We start from the raw sequence: 17,907 nt of genomic DNA on the forward strand, positions 1-17,907 counted from the left end.
TGCATACATGGATTACTTAATTTAGAATTGATATGTGAACAAGTCTTCTTTTCTGAGTTATTTTTGCTTTAGAGCACTGTGTTACATTAGTTGGGATTATAACTCCATGGTTCATTGAAGTCAATGTGACTGGTTCTGGCCAAGAGAAAGTGAGTGCCGGTAAAACTCTTTCAGGAATGATGCTTTAAAAACCAGCTTATTGTTTATTGTGTCATTTTTTATGTGTCACAACAATGTCAATATTCCAGATAGAATTTGTTTTCTGTCTTCGGAGTAGTTCTAGACTAAAGACACCATGAAGCAAGGCTTAAGCCAGTCCATTATGGATACAGTGTGTGAGTAAAAAACAAAACAAGCCTTTGTTATTGTAAGCCACTGATATTTGGACTTTGTTACTGTAGCAGTTTGTTGACTTGCTTGGCTAATTTAAGAAGGTTAGCGTGGACCCTGATTAATACAACCCCACTTAGCCATTTCATGGTTTAATCAGTTTTTAGTGTGGTAAAATAGGAAGTGGAAAATTCAGTTAAGTTACTGCCTTCATATAGATTATAAAAGAAGCAAGTGGAGTGTAAAATGCAAAACATTTTTTTTTCCTGCAGATTTATAGGAAGGATATATTTTCTACAGATTTAATGGAGAAAAGTAAATACATGATCAACCATACACAACTGATAAAATCCAAAGGTATCTTAACTATTTAATAAACAAGAGAGGAGGAGGTATGATAAGGAGAGCTGAGATTTAAAGATAGAGCACTAGTTGCTCTCTCATTATAATTAGAAATCACAGAGCAAACATTCTTAAAGCAAATAAAAAATATGTCAGAAAGGATGCTAAATCAACATTGAACCTGGAGAGAAAGGCTAAAAGTTGGGAAGAATGACTCACAATGTTGTTCACAGCACAAACATGAAGGCGCTTTGGGGAGAGAAGAGGATATTGGAGATGCTTTTGAAGAGGTCATTGGATATTGTTGCATGTGTGGCCTCAGACAGAAGCAATTTAGAGTGAGCCAAGGAAAAACTAAAGGGAAATAGCAGGAAAAGAATATACACTTCAAGTATTTGGAATTGAAAAGAAAACAAAATGAAAGCAATAAATGGAGAGGGTAAAAAAGTCAAATAAAAGCATTTCAAGGATCACTAGAAATGCTTGAAAGCAGAAATAAAATGACAGCGGTTGATTAGAGAGGGGAAAGTGATGAAGTTTGAAAGAGTCACTCTACAGGTGAAAAAAGATGGGAGGCCAAAGGTGAATGAGGTGGAGTAAGGTAGGATTTCCACCTTACAAAGAGAGAAAGTGCAAAGAGAGAAAAGAGAGCAGAAGATGATATAGATTCAGGAAGCAGCTACCACTCTAGAAAACAGGGGAAATAAAAACTGATTTTATACAAAATATCTTTTGTTATTCTTTAAGTATTCTGAATAAACTACTACAATTACACATTCAGCTTTCCCTTTGTAAAATAATATTACAGATATGTTCATATTATTACAGTTTGATTATAAGAATGAGCTAATTTTACAAACTTGTTTTATGTTTCTGCTTTATTTTAATAACTGTATTGTGAAATATGACATACACAAAGAAAACATGCATAAAATATCTATGTGAAGATTAATAAATAGTTATAAAGTGATCTTCCATGTAAGCACCAAACTAGTCATAATAGAACATTGGAAGGTAGTCCCAGACCCTCTTTCATGTCCCTTCTTTTCCCGAAATGCCTCCAGACCCTCCCTACTGGTAACCAGTGTCCTGTGTTTCATGGTAATTATTATGAAATTTCAAGACAGTGGTTTATCGTAACTGCTTTCCCAAACAACATAGATAACTTTTTCCAGTGTTTACACTGTTTACAAATAAAAACATTTAGCATATATTCTTTTGCAACAAATTTCTTTTACTCAACATTATGTTTGTAAAATACAATGTTAATGCATATCACTGCAGTTCATTCATTTCCTTAATGTATAATATCTTATTGCATAATTATGCCATGATGTAGCCATTTAATGTTGGTGAAAACATTGATTTATTTCTAATTTGGAGCTATTACAAGTAATGTAGTAATGTGTATTTTTGGCACAATATCCTGGAGAACTTATGCATGCACTTAGGGGTAGAATTGCTGGGCGATAGGGTTGTTACTTTCTTTGCTAGACAATGCCAAACAGTTTTCCAATATGGTTGTACAATTTAGATTATGAATAACAGGATATAAGAATTTCTGTTGCTCCACATACTTGCCAACAGTTAGCTTTGTCAGAATTTTAAATGTTGCCTTTTTTGTTGTGTGCAATTTTAAATCATTGTGGTTTAAAACTGTATTTCACTAATGACTAACAGGTTTGAAAATTTTTTCACAAAGTTTATTGGGCTCCTCTTTTATAAATACTTACATTGGAAAATTTTATAGATTTGCTTATTGAGTTTCTTGTTTTTACATGAGACTATTTTCTTTTTTGCTGTATGAGATCAAATTTTCTCAGCACCATATGTTGAAATGAATGTCCTTTTCCTATGGCTCTACAGTATTTCTGTCATATAGTAAGTATCCAAAGTGTGTAGGTCTGTTTCATTGATCTACGTGTTTGTACGTGAGCCAAAATATTAATGTCTTATTTAAATATAGAATATAGAATTTCTTGTTTTCCAGTAGAATACGTCCTCCCATTTTCTAATCTTTCTCTAGGAATATCCTAGATAATCTCAACATCTGCATTTTTCCACAAATTTGAGAACAATCTTGACAATTTTCAAACACAAAAATTATTAGATATTGATTAATATTGTACTTAATGTGTATATCAATTATAGTAGAAATGATAGATTTATGATATAAGATTTATAGCACATCAATATATCCAGTTATGTATTTATATTTTAAATAACTCCTAATGAAGCTTTTCATTTTTGTCTGTAGAGAGCTTTCAAATCTGGCATTAGATTTATTTTAGGTACATAGTGGTTTTTATGGTAGTAAAATTTTGAGGGTATTTTATTGTTGTTGCCCAGACATAGGATTACAAACAAATTATGTATTGATTTTTAAGCTCTTAATATTTTTAATACTTTATTAGATATTTTCTGTATACACAGTCATATAATCTGCAAATAATGACAGATTATATTACTTCTTTTTAAATCCATATACATTATATTTATGTTTCCATCCTTATATATTGAACATGACATTTAATAAAATGCCAATAATGATCAAGAGAAAGTTTGTCTTGTTCCATATGTAAGGAAAATGTTTTCATAGCCTCAGTAATAAAAATAATGTTTGCTGCAATTTTTATCATAGGTAAGCCTTAACAGAATAAAGAGGTCTTGTATATTCTTAGTTTACTACCATTAAAAAGTGGGCAAGAGACATGAACAGAAGTTTTTCAAAAGAAGATAGACAAATGGCCAAGAAACAAATGAATAAATCTCAACATCACTAATCATCAGGGAACTGCAAATTAAAATCACAATGAGATTTCACCTTATGCCTGTCAGAATGGCCATTATTAACAAGTCAAAAAACAGTAGATACTGGCATGGACACAAAGAGAAAGGAATACTTACACACTGTTGGTGGGACTGTACAATCTATAGAAAACAATATGAGTTACTTTCATATCTTGAATGGATGTTAAATTTTATTAAGTGATGTTTTATTGCATATGTAAACATAACTAAATGAATTTTTATTTGATTATCAACAGTTATTGTGGCAAGTTTCTCTGACTAAATTACTCTTTTGACATCATATTGTCATTTTTGGGTGCTATGGTTTGGATATGGTTGGTTTGTCAGTAAGTCTCATGTTGAAATTTGATCTCCAGTGTTGGAGGTGGGGCATGGTGAAACATGCTGGATAATGGAGTTCTATCTCTCATGAATGCCTCAGTGACATTTAGTTTTCCTGAGAACTGTTTGTTGAAAACAACCTGGCACCTCCCCCACTCTATCTTGCTTCCACTCTATGTGGATCTCTGCGTGCTGGCTCCTCTTGGCCTTCTGCCCTAAGTAGAAGCAGCATGAGGACCTTACCAGAAGCTCAGCAGATTCTGACACCATGCTTCATATACAGCCTGCAGACTGTGAGCCAAATAAACCTCTTTTCTTTATAAATTACACAGCCCCCCGTATTGCTTTTTATCTACATCACCAACATTTGATATTGTCAGTATTTTTAATTTTAGCCATTTTAGAAGGTGTAGTAACATCTCATTTTGTTTTTAATTTGTGTTTCCACAATGATTAATGGTGTTTGAGCATATTTTCTTTTTTATTTCAGAATTTTACAGGGGTAAAAACATTTTGCTTACACAAATTAGCTTTGTACAGTTTGAGTCAAAGTTATAAGTGTATCCATCACCTAGATAGTGTGCATTGTACACATCAGGTGTGAATTTACCCATTACCTCCTCCCCACTTCCACCTGCTTGATTTATATTGAATTTTACTAACAGGTGTACACATGAATGTTGACCATTTAGTTTCAATTTAATAGTGAGTACTTGTAGTGTTTGTTTTTCCATTCTTGCAATACTTCACTTAAAAGGATGGTCTCCAGTGCCATCCATGTTGTTACAAAAGGTATTAGTTCATATTTTTTTATGGCTGACTGATACTATACTATGGTATATATATACCACACTTTATTAATGCACAAATGTATTGATGGGCACTTGGGTTGTTTCCACATCATTGCAATTGTGAACTATGCTCCAATAAACATTTGAGTGCAAGTGTCTTTTTTGTAACAAAATGTCTTTTTTTTCCTTTGAGTAAATGCCCCATAATGAGATTGCTGGATCAAATGTAGTGCTACTTTTAATTCTTGGAGGTATCTCTATACTGCTTTCCATAGAGGTGAACTAGTTTGCAGTCCCACCAGCAGTGTATAAGTGTGTTTTTCTCTCTGCATCCATGCCAGTATCTATTGTTTTGGGACTTTTTGATAAAAGTCATTCTCAATGGATTTAGATAATATCTCATTGTGGTTCTGATTTGCGTTTCCTGGATGATTACAGATGTTGAACATTTTTCATGTGTATTGGCCATTAGTCCATCCTCTTTTGAAAATCTTCTGTTCATACATTTTGACTACTTTTTAATGAGGTTGTTGGATGTTTTCTTGCTGATTTCCCTTAGTTCTTTGTAGATTCTGGTTATTAGCCCTTTATCAGATGTATAGCATGCAAATATTTTCTCCCATTCTGTAGGTTGTCTATTCACTCTATTGGTTGTTTCTTTGGGTGTACAGAGCTTTTTAATGTAATGTAGTCCCTTTATTTAATTTTGTTGTAGCTGTGATTGCTTTTGGGGTCTTCTTCATAAAGTCTTGGCTAGACCAATATCTATACATGTTTTTTCGCCCTCTCCTTCTAGAATTTTTATATTAATAGTTTCTTGCCTTAGGTTTAAGTCTGTTATTCATCGTGAATTAATTTTTTGAGTGATGAGATATTCATATCCTGTTTCAGTCGTCTACCTGTGGCTATTCAATTTTCTTGGCAGCATGTATTGAATAGAGATTTTTTTTTCCAGTGTATATTTTTGTCTTCTTTGTCAAAGATCAGATGGCAATATGAAGATGGTTTTATATCTGGGTTCTCTGTTCTGATACCTTGGTCTGTATCTCTGTTCTTGTGCCTGTCCCATGCTGTTTTGGTTACTATTGCCTTATAGTATAGCTTGAAGTCTGGTAAAGTGATGCCTCCCAATTTTTTCTTTTTGCTTAAGGTTGCTTTGACTATTTAGGGTCTTTGCTGGTTTGATATGAAGTGTAGAATTATTACTTCTAGATCTGCAAAAATGATGTTGGCATCTTAATGAGGATTGCATTGAATCTGTAAATCACTTTGGGTAGTATAGAAATTTTAATAATGTTGATTTTGCTAATCCATGAGCATGATGTTTTTCTATATGTTTACATCCTCTTTGATTTTCTTCCTCAGTGTTTTGTAGTTCTCCCTGTAGAAGTCTTTCCCTCCTTTCTTAAATATATTCCTAGCTATGTTAATTTCTTTATTGCCATTGTAAAAGTTATTGAGTCTTTGATTCTCAGCTTGACTGTTGTTTTTGTATAGGAATGCTACTGATTTGTGTACATTGATTTTGTAACCTCATACTTTACTGAATTTATTTATTAATTCCAGGATTCTTTTGGCAAAATCTTTGGGATTTTTGAGATATAAGATTATATGGTCAAGGTATTCCTTTAAAGGAATAAAAACAGACTAAAATACTGAGATATTTTAGGATTTTTGTATACATATTCAATAGTGAGATTAGATTAAATTTTTCTCAGTGTCTTTTCTGCCAAATGTTAATATAAAAAATTAAGGTAACTTTATAAAACTATTTTGTGAGTAGTCCTTCTTTCTATTCTAAAATATTTTGGATAAGCTGGGAAATCTCCCTACCCCCTTTTTAGCTGAATGTCTATGGTAATATAAAGAGTGAAGCCATCTGGACCTGCATTTTCTTCATGGACATATTTCTAACTACTGTCTGAAAATCTTAAATACAAATAAGATCATAGAGGTTTCTCAATACATCTGGATACAGTTTTACTAAGCAGTTGTTTCTTTTTTGGAATTTGTTCATTTTTATCTAAATTTCAAAATATTTTATATAAAATTCTAGAATGTCAGAGTAAAGACTTTTGGAAGTCAATTCATTCATATAAGAAACAAAAAAATTGGTAAAAAATTGACAAATTTGCCTCTTTTAAAAGTGTGGAAATTAAATAAAGACTTGTAAAAATCCAAGAATCATTTATTCAAGAAATGTTCTGGAATATCAGTAAGAATAGTGAGATTTATGGTATTTAATTATTTCACTATCCAGCTCCATAGTAGCCTTGAAAAACAACACACTTGCAATGATAGAATTTATAAAAAAAACTAGCATTGGAAAAACCACTGAACGTAGCATACCAAGTTTATAGGTCCTCAGACCTCACCACAGCAAACTGGGGGTGACATCATTCATAGGATTTGTTATTTAATCTGACTGAGAGCTCACTCAGTGCTAAAATCCTTATCCCCAGAGTATTTGTCAAAAATAATAAGTGGCAATTGTTTAATATCACAGCTGCTGTGGCAATTGATATTAGTTAGGGAAAAGAAATTGGACAAAATTCATGAAAGGCAACTCTGGGGAATAAGATATTAATGTGGAAATCTGAAATCTATGACATATTCCTTGGAATATAAAACATCAAATATATATTCAGGGCTGTGTATATACCTAGAAAAAAAATCTGAGAAGGCTCTAATCTCTCATCTCTGGCTGAATCTTTGCTATGCTAATACATATTACAAAAGGAGTTAAGAAGATTATTCATATTTCTTAATTAAAATATTTCCAGGAAGAATAAATTTGCTTTAATATAAAATAGACACACAGAAGGACCTGCCACATTTTTACTTTGACCTGTTATGTCAAACCCAAATTATTATAGGTTCTTTGTGTGTGTGACCTACTATAGGAAAATTGAACCTTGTGTTTAGGAAACCTTGGCTCATGAAAGAGTCCTTGAGTACCCATTCAAATAGAGAATTTAATATATGACTCTGATTTTATTAAGAAGGGTGTAGGTAAGGCATAGGAGCTTCTAATAATAGTCTATAAAACATTATAAGTTTAAAAGTATAATTTATCAGATTTCATGAACAGCATTAAAATTCTAGGAAATCTGCATGGGAAATCAAATTCCTGCTGCTATTGCTTATAGAAATATCATCTTTGTTTTTTTCAGAAATATTTATATTCTGGATCAAGGACACCTAAAAGAAATATTTGATAGTGGACTATACAATAATTTTTATAATAAAATTCTATTTTAGGTCCTTAAAATTATGTCTTATTGTGATTGATAGGTTTATGGAATTTTTGAAAAGTGTCATGATATTTACCAGTAACCTTAACATATATATATATGCTCTAGCTTCATTTGATAAAAAGAGAAAATTTACAGTAATAATAAAATCAACTGATGTAGTTACTAACAAATTAGGGATAAATGCATATGCTAATATATTGGAAATGATTTCTTAAATTATGTAGATTATACATAAAACTAGGCTCCCATAGAAAGTTATGACTGTATATATAGGGAAGATATTATTGACAATAATGAAGTCATTCCTTAGGCCAGTTTTATACTGGAGAGATATAATCTTATTATTCTCCTGTCCTTAAACTGAGATCATTGGTTTATAAGAAGACAAGGTACAACTATTTCATTATAAACTATATTTCAATCATCCTATAACATCAAGTTCTGCCAGAGGAATTTTTCCAGAAACAGAGTGAGGAAGATTGTTTTCCCTTAAGTATGCATATTTTTAAACATAAAATAAAAAAAGCATTTTGTCTCATATTTGTTCATCTATTTTTACTCTTGCTTGCTTCTCTAGTTTCTCTCCTGCTTGTTCATTGTACCAGTCAGGACACTTTTGGGAATATCAGAAACTCCAACTCAAAGTGGCTTAAAAATAAAAAACAGTCATTATGATGCTTAATTTCATGTGTCAATTTGTCTAGGCTATAGTACTCAGATTTTTAGTCAAACATCAGTTGATACTTTGTCATGAAGGTATTTTTCAGATATGATTAACTTTTAAATCAGTAGACTATCAGTAAAACAGATTACTCTTCATAATGTGGATGGACCTCATGCAATTAGTCAAAGGCCTTAAGAGGAAAGTCTGATGTCCCAAGGAGAACATTAGAAGTTCTCCACACGGTCTATGGACTCAAACCTGCAACATCAACTCTTCCCCAGTCCCCAGCTGGCTTGACAGTCCCTGCAATTAAATGAACCAATTCTTTAAAATAACTTTCTCTGCCTCTTTCTCTCACTCTTTGTATCTATATCTATCTATATCTAATTTACTACTGGTTCTGTTTTTCTAGAGAACACTGACTTATACATTCAATCAACTTTCATAGAATCCAGAGGAGGGACAGGGAGAACAACCTCTGCTCCATTTCTCTGTGGTCCACTTAGTTCTACTCACTTCTGAATGTTGGCCTTGTTTTTACCCTGTCTCGAACAGAAAATAAAATTCTTCCTAGCAACAACTAGAACCACAAGTGAAGAAATGAAAGTCATTTCCTGTAGTCTGATTAAGACAGCTATTGTCATGTGCTCATGAATGGCCCAATTGGTTGTTGTTTTACTTTCATTTAATTTCTTAAAATAATCACAGGGAAAGAAACTAAAATTTGATTATGATTGAATTTGATAACTGAGACCCACTCAAAAGCCAATTATGATATGTGATTCCAATGAGCCATGCATTATATTGTAGAAGCATAGGCTATTGAAATTCTTTTGTGTACTTTTAGGATGAACAAAGGAGAGGGTGGATGATGGGTAAGAAAGCAATTGTGACCAGCCTATTTATTCTGTACTGATAAACCATATGGTCCCTTTTCCAGACTATTAATTCAGCTTTCTTTTTCAATTTGGTGTTATTCTGCAACACTACAGGTAATCCTGAAAGGTAATTGTTAGGCTCTGCATATTTACCACTAAAGCCCTAAAGGAAAAAAAAAACTTAAAACAAAGAAAAAAACTTTGGAAGACTTTCTTCCCAATCTCACAGCAGTAGAAGAGTTTACATTTTTATTGGCATATAATAGGTGTACAATTTTTCGGGGTATATGTGATATTTTGATACTTATATATAATATGTAATGATCAAATCAGGGTAACTGGCATAGCCATCAAATCAAACATTTATCATTTTCTTTATGATTGAGAATATTAAAATTTTTTCTTTGTGTTGAGAATATTAAAATTTCTTTGTGTTGAGAATATTAAAATTTTTCTCTTCTAGATATTTTTAAATATACAATAAATTATTTTAACTACAATTTCCCTAGTGTAATATTGAATATTAGAACTAATTTTGGTAATTAAAAACATGATCTATATCCTCAAACAAGTCCTATACATTAAGGGTAGGAGTTTCACTTACAAAAACATCTTTATCCGTTAGTATTTTTAAAATTTGTATAAAATCTCAGATGTTTGCCCCTACCCCTCCTACATTTCCCAGGAATGAAGGGAACAGGTACAGAATCAAGAAATATTAAAAATTGAGATTATTCACTTCAAATTTAATCAAAAAGAACACTGATCAATGTCATTAGAGTCATCTAATAATATTTTTCAGGACTAGAGAGGCTCTTTAGACATAATCTACTGGTGACAGTATTATTTTTTTCTTTCAAATGTATTATTTAATTTTAATAGCTAAATTGCTTTACTTGGTTTTGACAAAGAGCCAGTTGTGAAGAGACAGGTTTTCTATAGCAGGAAAGTACTCTCACCCCCTCCAAGGAGAGAAATATCTCAATCAAAAAATACCCTAGAGGAAAACAGAGATCTTAATAAAAAGAAAAAAGTTACACTATTGCACAGTAAGCATACACTGAATATGTAATTACCCTCAAGGTTCAGTTACTGAACCTTGAAAGTTTCAAATTTTGTTTTCAGTATAAAGCAACAAAGTTTCATAAATAGAATTAATCACACAGATTCACAAAATCTCCCTTAGAGGATTTAAGTTCTAAGCTCCAATTTCATTATTGATATTTATTTCATCTTATTTAGTATAAAGTTTACACTCAATATTTTATTCTGGCAAAGTCCACTATTCTCTTACTGTTCAAGTCATGGCCTAAGCAAGGTAACACATGTTTAAGAATAACACTAAATCATTTTTAAAGCACATCATCTCTAATTGTTTAGGAGTAAAATGCAACTACAGATATATTTGTATAGGAAGAAAAAAAGACATTGAACTAGATAATGTCATGCAAGAATAACATAAAAATAATAGAGAGTTTTAAAAAGAAAACCTTTGTATAAAATATCTATATTCACCTACTCTATGTAAACAATGAGGGAAATACTCTCATAAATTCTAAATAACTGCATGGGCAAGGTCATGTAGTAGTCACTGTGAAAGAAAAAATATAATAATAAAACAATATAGTAATGACTAATCTATACACTAAAGAAAATTAAGTATTCAATTGTAGAATCAATGTACAAATATTAAATATAAATAAAATAAGAAAGATAAAATATATAAAACCATGAAGAGTTATAAAACAGTATAACCATTAAATAAGGTATAATGTTTATAATGAATTCGATCAAATGTAAGTTGGAATATCTTGGAAGAGTTTCAAGGCAGAGGAAACTTTTGTGCTGAGAATAGAATAAACATAATTAATATATTTAAATATGCAAACATTGTTGCATGGAAAGTAATATAAACATTTTGGTAAAAATCACTAGCTTGAAAATATTTATAATAAATATGAAAAAAAATTAATTTCCATAATACATAAATATGCTTGTAAATCAAAAACCATAAGAGCTAAACTCAAATGAAAATGACAAAAAATACATGGGGATTCACAGAGGCAGATGTGAGATAGCAGCATCTAAAGGCACATGCAATGTCACAAGTAGTTGGCAAAATATTGTTCAAAAGATCAATGAAATATTTTCAACCATCAAATTAATGTTTTAAAATTGTAATAATTAAAGTTGTTGAAAATATGGTGAGGTGGTAACTCTAATATATTAATCTTTGGAATATGAATTTATACTTTTAATATAAAATAATTTTTAATATTCATTACTACATTTCATATACCACAAAAATTGAAGGAGGCTAAATATCCAAATGGTCTGGAAATAGCTACAATAAAAATAATTCATTCATGAGATGAAGTGTAATGGAATCAGTGGAAATGAATTTAGCATATTAAAAATTACCTTGTGTTAATATTGCATGAATAAAGCTAAAAATAAAACTTCACAAACCTACTTTGGTGAAAACTATTACAGTCATGTGCCACATAACAATGTTTTGGTTAACCAAAGACCACATATAAGATGGTGATATTTTAAGATTATAATGGAGCTGAAAAATACCTATTACCTAGTGAGATCATCTTACCGTTGTAACACAATACATTACATGTGTGTTTTGGTGCTGCTGGTGTAAACAAACCTACAGCACCAGTCATATAAAAGTATAGAACATTCAATTACATATAGTATATAATACTTGAAAAATAAATGACTATGTTACCAGTTTATGTATTTACTATGCTATACCATGCTTTTTACTCCTATTTTAAAGTGAGCTTCTTCTACTTACAAAAAAAAAGTTAAGTTAAAAACATTCTCAGTAGGTCTTTTAGGAGGTATTCCAGAAGACACTGTTATTATAGGAGATGCCAATGCCATGTGCGTTATTGCCCCTACAGATCTTCCAGTGAGACAAGATGTGGAGGTGGAAGACAGTTGTATTGATGGACTGATCCTGTGTAGCCCTAGGCTAATGTATATGTTTGTGTCTGAGTTTTCAACAAAAAAATTCAAAAGTTAAAAAAAATAAGGATAGAATAAAAGCTTATACAGAAAAGATAGAAAATATTTTGTACAGCTGTAATATATGTTTGTTTTTAAAGCTAGATCTTATTACAAGAGTCAAACAGTCAAAAAGAGTGTAAAAGTTTATAAAGTATAGAAGTTATAGTAAACCACCTTAATTGAGGATTGAAAAAAATATTTTTATAAATTAATTGTAGCCTAAGTTTATAGTGCTTATAAAGTCTATGGTAGTGTATCATAATGTCCTTGGTTTTCGTGTTCACTCACCACTCACTGTCTTATGCAGAACAACTTCCAGTCCTGTGAGTTTAATTAATGATAAGTGCCCTATACAAGTGTACAATTTTTTAGTCATTTATAGCACATTTTTACTGTACCTTCTCTAGGTTTAGGTATGTTTAGTCACAGATACCACTCTGTTACAATTGTATACAGTTCTCAGTACAATAACATGCTATATAGGTTTGTAGCATAGGACCAATAAGCTATATCATACAATCTAGGTGTGTAGTAGGCTATACCATCTAAGATTATGTAAGTACACCCTATGATGTTTGCACAACAATGAAATCACCCGAAAATGCATTTCTCATATTGTATATCCATTCTTCAGGGATACATTACTGTATTTATATAATTGTGTTCAATTATATCTATATCTGTCTATATAAATATATACTAATATATTAATATCTCTCCATCATAAATATTTCAATCCTTTATATAATATTTTCTAAGATGCTGGTAAATTTATAAATATTGTTAATCATTTGAAAATCTATACCATAAAATTGAAAAATATATAATACAGAAATAAAATCATATGAAATGACAAAAATTAAATAGAAATAGTAAAATAATATTAGCAATACAAAGAAATACACTGAATCAGAATTCTAGATATATGTTACAGTTTTATAATTAAGAAATAATGTATCATGAGAATACTGGCAACCAAGGAAAACTAGAAATGTGAGCTACCCAGGCAGGCCTCATTATCTGTAGGGGAAAATGTTTTTTTCCAAATTGCTAAGTGAATTTGTGACATTGATTTCTCTGTAAAGGATGTTTTGCAATATCCTCAGGAGCAATTACATAAAGAATAAAAATAGGTTTTATGTGGCCATTTCTTGTATCAATTGCCAATAACATTCAAGGATATACAATTACGTTATATTTCTGTAGAAGCATGTCTCCTTGGAGTTAAAGGAATATAGTCAAGATACAATGGTTTTATGATATATACTAGAGAGAACGATATTAGAGCCATAGTAGGAGAGATCATCATAGTGTCCTTTGGACATCTGTCTCATATATCACTGTTTAAATGTCTCTTCGATTAGAAAGGAACAGGCATTTTACAACTTATGTCTGTATTCAATACTTTAAGATATTTATTGTTTTGAGTCCTGAAAAGATATGTTTCCTATTGCATATCTTCAGGTTATAAGACATGTGCTGTCAAAGTTGAATGGTTTTCTAAATGAAGGCTTTTCCAGTCTCATACACCAGGGAGCTGAAAGTGATGTTTGCGGTGTAAAATACTTGTAAGCAATAATTAGAATTCTGCTTCCTAAACTACTATATAAACTTAGTGTGTTTCTTATAGAATACTATTTTTAAGGAATTCTTTAATTTGATAACTGGCAAAGGTAAATTTTAAATGACATCACAAGAAAACTAAATAAAAGAATATTATGTCTTCTGCAGCAAGTTAGATGGAGCTGGAGGCCATTATTCTAGGTGAAGTATCTCAGGATCAGAAAAACAAATACCACATGTTTTCATTTATAAGTGAGAGCTAAGCTATTGGTATGTCTGGTCACACAGGGTGATATAATGGATATCATCAGAGACTTAGATGAGAGGAGGGTGAGAAAGGGGTGAGGAATGAAAAATTATCCATTGAATACAATGTATACCATGTGGGTGATGGGTGCATTAAAAGCCCAGATTTCACCACTACACAGTTCATCCATATAACAACAAAAAAAACTGTACACCCCAAATCTATTGAAAGAAAATTTTAAAAAAGAAAAACTACCAAAAAAAAAAAAAAAAAAGAAAACAGTTAAAGGAATTTCTCTAAACAGAAAGAAAATGAAAAAAAAGAAACTCTGAAATACCACGAAGGAAGAAAATATAATGAAAAGGGAAGACCATGAGTAAATTCATCTTCCTTCCTTTTCCTCTTGAGTTTTATAAATATTTTTGAAAGTTGAAGTAAAAATTAGAACATTAAAAAAGAGCATTTTGAATAAATTTTGATCAGAATCATGAAGAATAACTGAATAAAAATGACTGTTTTCATTTGCATGTTTATGTTTTTATTTGTAAGGAGTGTAGAGGAGACATCTTATCTGAAAATGCATTAAATAATTCCTGGGGAAAGGGGAAGAGTCACAGCCACAGCCAGTAAATTCCAGTTACAGTTGAAAATGTATCATTAACACCATCATTCATGTAATATTTATCTTCCTTGAGATATATTTATATAGATAGATATTTCTATATCTACTCACATATATAATGTCATTAATAAGTGATAACATATGAATATATGATTTGAGAAGCTAGCTATCTTTTTAATTTTTATATGTATAAATGAAATATAAGAACAATAATATAAAATAATAAATAAGTAAAACAATACACTAAATAATAAAAAATATAGCAATAATCAGTAGTGATTATGAGACTATGTAGTACAGAGCTGCAATTTAGTGAAGAGAAAGCTGGTGTAATGAGATGTGATAATAGAAGATGCTATACTTTGGAAAAATAGAATAGAAAGGCAGTAACAGAAAATTGTATTAAAGCTCTAGCGTAAGATATGGAGAGCCTGATTTAAGTATGCCGAAAGCACTCTAATAGATACAAATGTGCATCAGAAGAAGTAGAAGTTTCTTTCTTGATCACATATCCATGGTTTACTGTGGGTATGTGGCTGCTTTACATACAGTGATTCAGAGACGTAGGCTCCTTCCACCCACTACCTCTTAGAATCTGGTTACCATCCACATGCTCCTAATAGTAGGAGACAGATCCTGGAGGAGGAATATCTGTTTTCTTAAATTCTTTATGCACAAGTGGCACATGTTACTTCTTCACCAGTTCTATTGCCAATACACAAAACTGCAGAGCAGGGATAGAAACTCAATGTACTAATAAACTCAGAAGAAGAGGAAAATAGACATTGATGAGCATTCATCGCTTCTCTGCCTTTTGGGTAAGATCAAGTGTAGTACCTGTTTCTATTAGTTTAATATTTGATATATCCTTAACATTTTTTAAAAAATATAGCAGTCTTTACCACAAGGCAATGTGAGTGAAGAATCACATGTGGAACACATTAAATTTTTGAAATTCTCACAATGATGTAAGGTTTAGTTGGCGTATCATCTTATCCATTTTGTCCCCGAGGACAATTTAGACCTTTATAAAATCCTCCAAATTCCAGGTTTTCCATCTTCCCCTGCATAGCTTTATCTCAGTTTCTAGGGAAAATTGGACCTGATAAACTTAAGGGACTATAACTATCATAAAGGACTATGTTTAACACAAGGCAGAGTGACAACTGCCACTGGCATGAAGCTATGTTGTCAGATAATTAATCCACGTATGGCTTTGCATTACCATTTTTCTTTCTTTCTCTGTGTATGAATTTCTGTCTTGACAATCTGTCTTAGCAAAAGGCATAAAGGTCTAGAAGCCGGCCTTTGTTTTTCCAGGATCCCTACCATACATGACATCTTTCCTTAGGATCCCAATCAAGAATGATGCCTTGCTATCTGCTAACAGAATACCTTTGAAAGTCTGTTTTCCTGTTTCTATAATCTGGTCTTATATCCCCTGGACTTTCCACTGCAGGGCTCTGCCTGCTGGTTGCCTCTCAACATCTCACCTCAACTTTTAGCAGATTGACCAATACCAGCTGTCAACTTCCACCATGACAACACTCCAATACTGTGTTCTGTTAGCACCTTGGACCACAATGCTACAGAGGGGTCTGTTATGCCAGTTCCTTCACTGCCTCAGGGGATGAATCTGTTTCTAAGTCCCCAAACCACCTGTGTCCTCTGGCCTACTTTGGTACTTAATTCTAAATATGCCTTAAGATAGAGCAGAAATTGGGTCCATTCACACATATCAACAACTAGTCCGACTTAAAGTCCATAATACATTTACCATATAACAATGACTTCAACTGAGTGACAGCAAGAAGGGCATAATTATAGCTGACTCTGAAATTTTCAGCTCTCCTCTATAAGACAAATATGACTTATGAAAGACAAGGTGATGAGTTTCTAATTTCAGGCTTGTCATTTAAATTCAAACTTTTGTCTTTTTTTTAGTTTTTATTTCACTGTAACTTTTTAATCTTAATAGACATATGAGAGTATATTAAGATTCTTGAGGCTAACTTGAGATTTAAGCTAACAAGAATAAAATCTGTTTTAGAATGTCTAGATGCATACAGATGGTCCTTGATACTATTTTCATACTCTTGAACTGTATGACACTGAGACTTAATTTGAAATTGCTTCATAGAGGATTTTGAAATGTATGTACACTGTACCTGATACAACTCTTGGCCACTTCTCAGTCCATATGTTTCCTACCAAAATGAAGTGGTGCAAAAATGTAGAGCTTTTTAACTCAAAGTTATCAACTACATGAACTATGCTCATGAGATTGGCAGCCAGTACTACTAATCATGGAATCTAAGTAAACTTTCATGACTTCAGGCAACAGCATGTGGTGTGTTTTAACAAGTAGAGAGAGCCAGCTGTTCTCAAGTTGGCATGAGATAGCTCCAAGGCATTTCTAGGATGACACCAAAATAAAGGATGATGTGAGTGACACCAACCTGTCTTTAGTATCTCCTCTCTGTCCCAACATTCTTATTTATGTAGTAAGTGTGTTTTCAGAATCAATGGCAGATGTTTGTAATGGCTTATTTCCTGTAGATTTCATTCTTTTTTTTTTTTTCTCCTAAGTCTGGTCAAAATTTATAAAGCAGTCTGTGATCAGGGAAAGATTCTCTGTACATCCCCTTCAACATCAGAAACTGTCTAGGCCTCTTTTGATGCAGATATAACAAGACACTCACAATACTTTTTGTCAGCTTTTCTACTAAAGACCCACATATCTTCTTTGTGCCTCATTCAGTTGTCCTATTACTTGCTACTTCTGCTTAATGAACAATGAAATTTGACATTGTAGTAAGTACAAAAGTTAAAATTTTGAGCACAGTATTTTCAGAAGAGTCAGGAAATTGAAATAATTTATGAAACAGAAAAGAAGATAATCTTTGTCAAAGAAGTGGACATTGGATAGAGAAACTGAAACAATAATGCAAAAAAAATGTACAGTAATAGTCCTTCACTCTTCCAGTCTTCAAGAATTTTATTTAAAATTAAAAATCAGAGAATCATGTATAAAATGAATAATACAGAAATTGTATT

The 17,907-nt window shown here is 31.7% G+C and overlaps 1 pseudogene; it reads left to right on the forward strand.

Moving 5' to 3' along the window:
- Positions 1-15,648: 15,648 nt before the first annotated feature.
- On the forward strand, positions 15,649-15,750 carry LOC142871155 (uncharacterized; annotated as a pseudogene).
- The last annotated feature ends 2,157 nt before the right edge of the window (positions 15,751-17,907 follow it).

Source organism: Microcebus murinus, chromosome 5 (genome assembly GCF_040939455.1).
Source record: "Microcebus murinus isolate Inina chromosome 5, M.murinus_Inina_mat1.0, whole genome shotgun sequence".
In the NCBI taxonomy this organism is placed as follows: Eukaryota; Metazoa; Chordata; class Mammalia; order Primates; family Cheirogaleidae; genus Microcebus; species Microcebus murinus.